Below are 11598 nucleotides of genomic sequence, written 5' to 3' on the forward strand. Positions count from 1 at the left end.
CTCTATTTTAGGTAATTTCAGTTTCCGTTTTTTCGAATTCGGCGGAATACTGTAGTAGATTGTATCATTTGGCGATTGAAGAATAATTCCGTTTCTACTCGTATTAAATCTAATTTTTCTTTGTATTCTTCAATTTTCGCCCATTCACTTTCAAACTGATCATTTGAAGAAAATTCCGAATTTAATATTTGAGTATCAAATGCATTAAGTTCAACAGATAAACGTTCTAAAGTAACAAGTTTCGTTTTTACAGATTTTGCATCAGGAATTTCCTTTTCTAATTCTTGCAAAATTGCATTAATTGTTCTCGTAAAAGACGCTCTGACAGGTTTTCGTTTCTCAATTAACGATTCCATTTCAATAAAAATAAATTCAATAAAGTCAAATAGAATTAAATTCGATAAAACCAACAAAATTACTTTGACTTCTTTACCGATCACTTCCGTCGTCACCAAAATTGTTCGAGATGTGCAAGAACTAACCGTTCTCCTTTCTCCTAATAAACTTAAAATAAAATAACTTTACATATAAAATTCTACAGCGTCATATTTATTTTCAAAATCCATAGAACTACAAGAAACTACAACAAAGATCAGATGGTTGCCACTCTTACAGTGATAAAATATGAAAATAAAAATAACAACTGAGGCTGGGTTCTAACAGCTGGTCTTCCGTAAGGAAGATTACTTTCGCCAATATTATTTTGTCTATACATCACCGATATCCCAAATATCCCAGATACTACTTTCGCTTGCTATGCGGATGATACCGCAATCATGTGCAGTTCTATTAGCTCATCAAAGCAAGAGATAAGCTTCAAAAAGCCGTTAATATCCACACCAAGTGGTTTTACGCTTGGAAGATCAAAACCAATGCAACTAATTCTCAAGTCGTATTTTTTAGACACAACCTCAAAGAAGTAAACAACCTAACACTAGATGGTGCCACAGTACCTACAGTTAAAAATATTAAATACTTGGATGTAATTCTTCACGATAAGCTTACATTCAGGCCGCATATTATGTATACTCGTGAAAAAGCTCACAAAGCTTTTAAGTCTATTTATGCCTTAATAGGGAGACATTCAAAATTACAACTAAGAGAATTCTCTATCTTCAAGCAATAAGATCGATTTTATTGTACGCAGCACCAGCATGGGCCGCTACAGCCAGATCAAATTGTCAGATTTTGCAAAGATTGCAAAATAAATTTCTTAGAATTATCACAGACTCACCGTGGTTTGTAAGAAACACTGCAATACATCGTGGTATGAAAATCAAACCATTAGATAGCGAGATCTTAATTGCCTCACATAATTTCTACAGAAAATGTAATAATCACGAAAATGAAGCTGTACGTAGCATAGGAGATTATGACTATACAGTCATTCAACGCTGCAAAAGACCAAGAACGATACACCATAACGAGTTATGGTGATCGATGTACATAGTGAATTTAATGTTTTTTCTACTTTTCATTGTTTACTCGTTTCATTGTTTACTTTTACATTTACTTAATTATTGCAAAGCGATATGGACTTTGCGCCCCCGGAGGCAGGACTTTGATTTGTCTTATGTGTATAAAACTTCAGCGTTTGGTCAGTGCAACTATGCTCCGCCCACTGCTGTTATATGCCTCAACTATTATGCTCACGCTATTCTGTTGCTCCAAGACACGGAGGAAGGAGGACACTCAGCCGTAGTACCTACCTGGAGAAAGTTATGCCAAAGTTTTTATGCTACAGATGTGTTAAATTTCTTTTACGATGTGAAAGTTATGCTACAGATGTTAAATCGCTATTTTACCAAAGTTATGCCACTGTTACATACTGCCACATTGGATGTCATTCAACACTTCAAGTGTACAGGTTTATTCCAATACTTGGATTTTTTTTTTCACTTTTAGGATTCCTATTAAAGACAGTTATAGATAGGTAAAGACTTCAGGGTCGTATACCTATTGAATAAGCGAGGACCTAAGACCTAAGAAGGAGCTATTAACTTGATTATTTATATGGCCTATCATTGTAATCGTTCTTAGAATATTTTGTTTTCATAAGTATATATTACCTTTTACTACTTTTAGCTTTTAGCTTTTTGCATACTTTTAGCCTGTATGACATGTTGGTAAGAAAATAAAAAAAAAAAAAAAATACCTTGTTATAATATTAAGATCAATTTTTTTTAGAATGTGAACCGATTTTTCGTACCTATTTCAGTCACGTAAATGATGCCACACTTGTGGAGATTAATAGTATTAAAATATTAAAGCTTAGAATTGGTCGTGCAGAAAATCTCACAAATTCTTCGTTCAAAAAAAAATTGTATGATTTTTTTCGTTCATTGAGTTATCAGCATTTATTTCTGATAACGTTTTAAGAAAATCTGTTAGAACCCTTCGCTAACTTTTAAACAAATGAATGAAACTTATACAGGCTGCGCTGCCAAATTCTTTGGAAATTGCATTCTTAAAATGTTTTAAAAAATTAAAATTTTTTAACGAAATTTGTCTCACATGGAAAGAGGTTTTCATTCGATGATGCCATTGATATTTAAAATAATAATTTATAGTTTGGGATTATAAATATTATGATTAAAATTATAAACCATTTGTTATTCACTAGTTTTCTCATACACTCTTGTGCTTTATGTATTTTAAATTGATGATCTTTTGTGATATGCCAAAATAGTTTCAGATTATGTTTAAGAAACTGCCTTGCCTATTTGTGTCAGAGCGGTGTTTTTGGAATAAAATATGCTACTGGGTATTGTGTTGTTTTGCGTTTAAGTTGTTTCTTCAGTTTGTTTTCATCGTAAGCCTCATGAAGGTAATTTTTAAATCTAATTTAGATTGTGTGTTATTTTCTGATTAGATCTTATTTAGGTCTGCAAGAAGTGCCAATAATTAAATATTAAAGCTGCGGAGAGTTTTAGACAGAAATTCGTTGGTGTACAAGTAAATAAATGCTTACAGAAATGAATAAAATACTCCTTCGACGTTTCACATACAGATATTTTGGCTGAGACCTAATAATAATTTAGACTTGTTCTCTCAGAGTGATGTGTGTTTTGTCCCACACAAATGTTTCCACAAAATTCTTACAACAGATCATTAAGCGTCCCCCTTTATTCATACTCACGTTCACGTTGCTCGAGAACTCAGTGACGGATTTCTCACCACAATAACCACAGTTGGATAATTTTAGGTTACTGGGAATTACTACTTATACAGTAGAGAAGAATTTTGAAATTCGAAAAACTAAATTTCCGAAGCATTTGACAGTCCAAAATGCGTAATATGCATTCATCTGTTTAAAAGTTAGTAAATCATTATCACAGATTTCCTCAAAAAGTTATCACAGATAAATAAAATACTGATCGAAAGCAATGAAGGAGAATATCGTGCATTTCTTTATAAATAAAAAAACAAGGTGAGATTTCTTGCACAACCGAGTCTAAATGTTAATATTTTTATATAAATCTCTACAAATCTGACATCATTTACGTGATTCAACTAAGTACGGACAATTGATTCTGACTGTGAAAAAAATTAATCTGCGTTTTGTTGCAAGATGTTTTCTTACTCAACACGGCTGTAATCAATGTGAGCACTGATTTAATGTTTGAAGTTCCCTGATACTTCAGTTATCAATATACAAGCTGCATTTAAAATAAAACATTGATTAAGAAAACAAGGTATTCTAACAACGATTGTAATGCCGATTTATATTAATAATCAAATCTGTATCTTCAAGTATTTAATTTGAATTTATGTCAGGGTTTGCAAATTTTCAGAGGCCCTAATCATGTTCGTTTTTAATGGTAATCAAAATAATGTGAAACTGGGCTGAAAACAATCAAAATCTTAAAATTTTTTCAATTTCTTGTCATAAAAATGAATGTTCTAATATTGCTAATTAACGCCGCCCAGTCGGTATTGTGGCCAGGGAAGCTGACTGCGATACCGAAGGGCCTGGGTTGGAATCCCGGAGAGGGCATGGTTGTAACTGTCCGTCCCTTCATAGGAGCCCACCTATTAGGTGCCTCCATAGTAAAGAGACCACCACATCCGGCCTTATATAGATTAATGGACTGGGTAACATTTGTAATTGTTCACAATCTGCCATTAAGGAAAGCTAATTAACTGAACGGAAAATGCATCCGCGAGTCACGTAACATTGCTTCGAAGGCCTCTAATTCTAGAATGTTTGCTTAAATGATTAGTGCTTCATTCGTATTATATGTTTAGAATGGTAGAAAATGGAGGCTTTCAATTCTGAGCTTTTAAAATTCAACCAAAATTTTAAAATCCTCTGACGCAACATTTTCAGGTTTACAATGGGTTTTAATCTTTTTCTTTTTTAATCTGTTTTAAAAGTAAACCTAATGGTGCAATTAAAATATTCTAAGAATAGATGACTATGAATGTACATAAATGACTTTAAGAAAAATCATTAAAGCAAAAATGAATTTTCGTTCACAGCTTTGGAAATTTTCATTTAAGTTCCATTCATTCAAAACTGCCAAACATCAGAATCGTATTTATTTGAAAATACAAATGCACTCTTCGTATCCTAATTTAATTTAAGTTTATTATCCGAGACTAAAGTTCCTTTATCGCCCAGATTTTTTAATTTTATTAAAAGTAAATCTGAAATTTTAATTTATATTTTACATCAGAATGCGAATACAATAACTGCATTATGAATCTACTTTATGAATCTGTTCACATTTGTCGAAGTTGAAATTGCAAATGATTTAAAACAGTGGTATTGAAACTGTGGGTCGCGACCACACTCTGAATTAATTTTCTCCCTTTCAAAAATTTCCAGGGGGATCACAAAGTGAATAAAAGTCCTAAAAAGTCTTCATTGAAGGTAAATAACAATAAGTCGAGTCTATGACCAAAGCGCGCGGCCCAAAGCAAGTATCAGTGCGAACGAAGAACCGTCAGAGATGTAACAAGAACCTGTCCCCGTTGACATATTTTACGTTTGCGATCGAGTTTCAGGATTGGCCTTCAACACGCACAAAGTTCTGTTTGTTGCTTCGATATGGAAGGAAATAAATCGCGTGCTGAATGGGGAGATTAAAGGAAGCCCAAATAAATGCACATATTTATTTGCATTTCAACCGTGTGGGCGCACATAGCCTTAAAAATGGGAAGAAATATTCAGAATTTCTTTTTTGGTTTGACACAAAAATAGGAAAACACATTTCATTACTTTCGGAAAAAAATATTTTATGCAAATTTGCGACTCTGTTTACAGTCGATATAGATATTGCCAACAAATTTTCAACAGAATACACAGAATTGCTATGTGACTTTCAGATCAGAGAAAACTGATGATGTCCTTTGACTGGAATTTTATAAATCATGCCTAACGAGAAGTAAATATGCCTCATAGTCATATGTTATTTATCGTCATTATTATTTGGAAGCTAGTATATTTGGTAAAAAATATTTTCAATAGTAAAGCATACTAAGAGGAAAATCAGAACCAGAGAACGGAACGAACATTATGAGAACTCCCTAAGAAATGCAAACACTTCAATCAAACCAGATATTCACAAATTTAAATGGAAAATTACATAAGCTTTATTTCTTGCAAGGACAAACAAATTGTCAATTAAATTTTATTTTTAAATTGTAAAGTAAAATGTCAATTATTCTATTTTCCTATCATTACATTAAAAGAATCATAAATTAATAAAGAATTTTAATTATTTTAATATATTTTTAAACTACTTTTGTCATCATCCACCCTTATAGTAAGGCAGTGCTGCCTCGCCAGATAAGTTATGTAAATCACTGATTCACTTAAATTTTCTATTTATACGATTTCATATATACAGTACATATTGTGCAAATTTGAAATAATGCAGTCAACTTCGTAAATTTATCGCTTATAGGGGAATTTAAAAATTTTTTTCAGCAGTCAAACCAGAAAAAAATCTGAGAATTTTGTAAACCTTTGCTAATAGTATGTGATTTGCTTATTTGAGAAATCATGAGTAGCTACTGATATTAGGAATTATTTGTGTAGACCAAAATATCTCTTCTTCCGGTGTAGACCAGGGAAGCTAGACTCCTCTGGATTAAAGCGTCAAACAGATAGTCTCTATAATATAGCTGCTGAATGCTTGTATTAAGGCGAGTATGCTATTATGATAATTGCTGCCCCTTTCTCTAAAGCCTAAATTCGTTTTTTTTAATATTTTAAAATCTTGAAACTGCTAATTTCTTAATTTTGTTTTGCTTAAAGTATGTCAATTTACGCTTAATAGTGAGAATGCATCCTTAGAAAAGAACTTTTAGACTTTCTTTTAAATTCTTTCGAATTTATATCAAGAGCAGAACCATTGTCGCGCACGTTCTAAAACAGATATCTAAACTAACTGCCTGAAAGTACTTGCGGTAAATAACGACCGAGGAAACAATTTTAAGCACAAAGCAATGCAATAAATGTAAGATATTTTATTCGAAAACCACCGCTCTGCCTCTTATACGCAAAGCAGTTTTTTAAGAAAAAAATGTAATATTTGTTGGTCCTCGCACCCAGTTCTCGTGGAGACAGGATAGCAGATGCAGGGGGTGTGACCAATGTCACGTGATGAGCGATAAGACATCTGGTTGGCGATGAGGTATCCAGGCATCGTAGCGCTGTAAATCTGAAGTTTTACAGTAGTTATACATAAAATAGTACTAAATCAGTTCATAAAAGGTGTGTGTTGCAGTCATAAATGCAGAAAATAAAATACGATTCCAAAAAGTAAAATAGTATATACAGGAAAAATATAAGTAATATCTTGTGGGCGTGGCTGTGTGTGTCACATGATCATCCGGCTAAGATTTCTAACAAATTATGTTGGAAAATCCTGGTTTCCACTGAGTAGAAAAGTGGCATATGGACGAACTATATGAGAAAACTAGTGAGTAACGAATTGGTTGCATTTTTTTCATAATAATTCTAAACTCAAACTGTAAATATATTATTAATAACTATGGCATCATCGAATGGAAACCTGTTTCCGTGTCAGGCGCATTTCTTAAAGAAATACGAAATATTTTTAATAATTTTAAGAACACAATTTACGAAGTATTTGAGAGCCCAACTTGTATAAGCTGCATTCATTTGTTTAAAAGCTAGTAAAGGGTTATTACAGACTTCCTTAATATGTTATCAGAGATAAATGCTGATATTGACCAAAAGTAATGAACGACAATATAATACATTTTATAGAAACAGGGACATTTAGATTTCATATTTTAATATTAATCACTACAAGTCAGACATTATTTAGGTGACTCAAATAGGAATGAGAAATTGAGTCACACTGTGAAAGAAAAACTGATCTGCATTTTCTTAAAACGCTTTTTTTCTTTAAAATTCATTTTGTAAACAGTATGTCGGTAATAATGTGCGCACTAATATGCGCACTAAATTTAATACTGGAAAAACACTGAAACTTGAATCATCATTATACAAGCTAACAAAAAGCTAGGTCATATAATAATCAAACAGGTAAATTCATATCTTTGAGTAAGATTTATAGCTCTACTTGTAATCTTATTCCATGATTTGTAATCTTTGAATAAGGTGCATATTTTGCAGAGGAGTTACTCATGTTCATTTTTAATGGTAATCAAACTAATGTGAAAGAGGACGTAAAAACATTTAAATCTTAAAATTTCTACAAATCATTGAGATAATAATTAATGCCATAATAATGCGAATTAACTAAACGGAAAATGTATTCGCTGGTGGTGAAAATTATACCAACGGCCTCTAGATTAAGACCACTAGCTTTTAGGCTTCGTGTTTTTACATCCTATGAAACGCTAATTTTTCAGAAAGTTTCAGTCTAATATGTTGTATCATCATCTCGGAATTTATATTCTATTTTTAACTTGAAATAGCAGATAATGTAAGGAAGTCTAATTACAAACAATGTTCACTTGAGTTGGGTAAACCTTTTTACAATGAAAAAAAAAAAAAAAAAAAAAAAAAAACTGTGAACACACAACATAACGGGTTAAAATTGAAAATTATCCTAACCTTTTGAAGTATTAGTCAATTTAACAACTACTAAATGCAATGGCAAAGTAAGTTCGGTGATAAATCCAAATAAAAAATGATTAAGCCATTCCTGTGGTTTATAACCGAAAATACAACACAAATGATGAGTTTACTTTCGCTTACAATTAAATTTGAAGTATTATAAACACCAAGTTTAACTGAAAGTTTAACATATTATAGGTTTACACTACTTTTGCGTAACTTGCCAGTTAACAGTGCAACTATTTTTTGGCCCTCCAATGGATTTAGCATTAACTAACTTTTACTGAGGTAGTGTCGAACACCCCCATTACCGAGTTAAATTCTAACTTTTGCCGCGTGTAGTTTAAATGCATGTAGTTTAGGTTACGCTTGTTTTTTTAAGAGTTAAAACTTTCTGATCTGAGCAAAACTTGTGGCGACAATAAAGAATTGCTTACATCAAAATGTAAGTGTTGTGTGAAACAAACAGACATAAAAATGTAAATGTAAATGTAAGTGAAACATATAAATAGTTGTCGCAAACTTTCTAAATGTGAAATTCTTTTATCCCGCTTTCGAAATTTAAAATTAGTTTTAATGTTTCAACGCAAGCTTTCAATTGGAAATAAAGGAATGTTTATTGTTATTTAAAAAGCTCAAGGACTTCCATCAGTAACGATATGCTTCGAAGAAATTTTTATTTACATCACAAGATTTACATCACAAGATTTACATCTTTAATTTGCTAAAAGAATCCTTAGCCTTTTATTCGTCAGCAAATGGACAGATACGTCTTCTAATAGACTTCACTCGCAGGGAGTCGAAGTAAACGTTCTGCTTAGACTCGAATTCTTTGAAAAAGCAATGGGTCCACACAAAATGGACGTAGACATAGTATGTCTAAGTATGTATAAAATTATGGAGTTCGTTTAAGCAGTCAACACAATTTTTGTTATCCAAAACTAAAGATTGATCAGAGTTAAGGTAAGTAGAGTTTAATTTCTGTGATTCAAACCTTAAGGTAATGTTTGATCACATTAAGGTAATGTTTGATCACATTATGGCTCAGACTGGAGTAGAACGACTGGGAAATATATTATTCCCGTAAATGTAGTTAATATAACTTATAAATATATTAAAACGTGAATCATTAGGCACCATGTGTAACGGGAATAAAAAAATAAGTACAAGTATATCTGAAATTTCTTAATTCACTTGGTAGCCGTTAAAAAAATTCAATTTGCGAAAACGCGAATTCTCCTGACATTTCAAATTGCTTCGGAGAGAATTTGGAACTTTTTCCCCTGTAAAATTGTTCTTTATTTGTTAGATTATCCTTTAGTTCAACTTATTTTAAAGATTACATTAGAATTATGGGCAGCTGGAATTTAAAATGAAGCCATATCACCCAGATATGGACATGGTCCAATAGGAGGTGCATAGGTTCCCACTCAAAAACAGCGTCAGTAAGGAAGGATCAAAAGAAGGACGTCCAGATTTATGAACAAAAGCAAGTATAAATGAGACGTAAGCGAAGTGGAAGGAAAATATCAAGGCCCATTCTCGATGACGTACTCTACAATTGCGCTCAGCATTCCCAATTAAACGCATATAATTATTTACATATCAACACGTTTGACAAACGTAACTGTAAAAATGGGAAGAAATATGCAGCCTTTCTTTTTCATTTTTTACACGAAAATGAAAATAAATTTCAAGATTTACGGAAAAGATATAAGGTATTTCTCCCACCTTCTTAGCATGCCTTCGTAGTGTAGTGGTCAGCACGCTCGGCGCGCATTCGAGAGCTCCGTGGTTCGAGTCCTGGCGAGGGCATTGCTAATTTTTCAACTCTCCTGCTTTAAAAATATACCTAACGATCCTACAGTGACGACCGAACTAAAAAGGTAGGGGATGATAATTCTCCACCACCAGGATTTGGTCCCCTCATCCCCCACTCACCCTTTAAAAGGGGGGTATATAAGGTATTTCTTCCACCACCTTAGCATGCCTTCGAGGTGTAGCGGTCAGCATTCTCGGCGTGTATTCGAGAGGTCCGTGGTTCGAGTCTCGGCGTCATATTCCACAAGTGCATATCTATGTAGTCACCGAGAGAGTGGTTTCTAGGATGGACCAATGGGTATCCATTACTATTTCTGTCATGTTACATGAGTTTTCGTGTGCTTTAAGATTTAAGCAAGATGGCTGAAAATATTTTGCCACACTATCTTCTGCTCAAAATAATTAAATCATTGGCGATTTCTTCTGAAATTTTTCATTGCGAAGTTAGATCAAATATTAGGAAATGTGAAGATTTCATTACCTGGTTGAAAGAATTTGAAATAAATATAATTGCATGTTGGACACTCCGCAAAAATATCCATGTGAAATGTTACTTAATAAGTGGTAAATAACATGAAAGAAATATGTAATAAACATCTGAACCAAAACGATATCTTTACATAAAACTATGCATATGAGAAAAATATTTACGCCAATTTTATATATGTAAAAAGAAGTCAGCACTTTTTATTGCAGTTTATATGAAAAAGATGTTTTATAATAATTGCCAATGCAGAATCATTAAAGTGAACTCTACTAATTTGCATTCGTATACATTTAGTGTGTTTAATTTCCCATTTAATAACTGCTCACTCTTAAAATGTACTGGCTGCATAAGAAATGCTCATCAAACAGAATGAATTTATCTTATTTATGAAGAATATATTCAATTAATTTACATATAATTTTTAATGTTAACAATGGATATAATCAGGTTTTACACAATATGTATTCTGAACCTTACACGTCAAAAATCAAAAGAATGAAGCACTGAAATAAGAAAACATTAGATTCATTGTAACACTCCCAGCTCAATAAAAAATTTAAAAAAAACTTTAAACTTGAATTCTCTTGATCCACAAGATTGAGATATCTTGATCCACATCTCTTGATGATAAATGCATAATATCCGAGGTTAACTGAAACTTGAGTTATTTTCTGAATGTAAAGAGCGATAATGTGCCGCGAACATCAATCCAAATATTAATGCGGGATAAAAATCTCGTAAGTGAACTGTCAGCGATTAATTAAACTCATGAAACGAAAGCACTTTCGAGATTTTCTGCTATTACACCACACATTTATAACTGCGACACAAATGTAAAATAAAACGTAAACAACATACGCTCACATGCAAGAAGATTTAGCGTCACAAGAACAACAGAAGCTCATTGGTCCATTTTAGAAACCCTCCCTCAGTGGCTACGCTGATGTGCACTTGTGAAATATACCGGGCATTGCTCATTTTGTCACAACTGCTGCTTCAAAAATGCTTAATGTCTCTACAAACAAATAAAAAATTTTGTATCTTTCTATTCTTCTTACAATCGATATTGGTATTTTCAACAGATCTTCGAATATAATGGACAGATTTGCTATCTGATATTCAATTTAAGGAAAAATTGATATCATGTCTTTGTTAGATTTTATAAATTATGTCTAGGAAGATATAAATATGCCTCAAAGCATGGTCACGCGTTATTCTTTGTCATGAC

At 32.5% G+C, this 11598-nt stretch overlaps 1 non-coding gene across 1 annotated transcript; it reads left to right on the top strand.

Moving 5' to 3' along the window:
- The first annotated feature begins 9804 nt into the window (after nt 1-9804).
- TRNAA-CGC (transfer RNA alanine (anticodon CGC)) lies at nt 9805-9877 on the top strand. The gene has a single exon. It is a non-coding gene; the product is annotated as a tRNA-Ala (tRNA).
- Nucleotides 9878-11598: the final 1721 nt, after the last annotated feature.

The sequence above is a fragment of the Stegodyphus dumicola genome, chromosome 4, assembly GCF_044657685.1.
Source record: "Stegodyphus dumicola isolate Sdum_Otavi_A_Nest chromosome 4, ASM4465768v1".
Lineage (NCBI taxonomy): Eukaryota > Metazoa > Arthropoda > Arachnida > Araneae > Eresidae > Stegodyphus > Stegodyphus dumicola.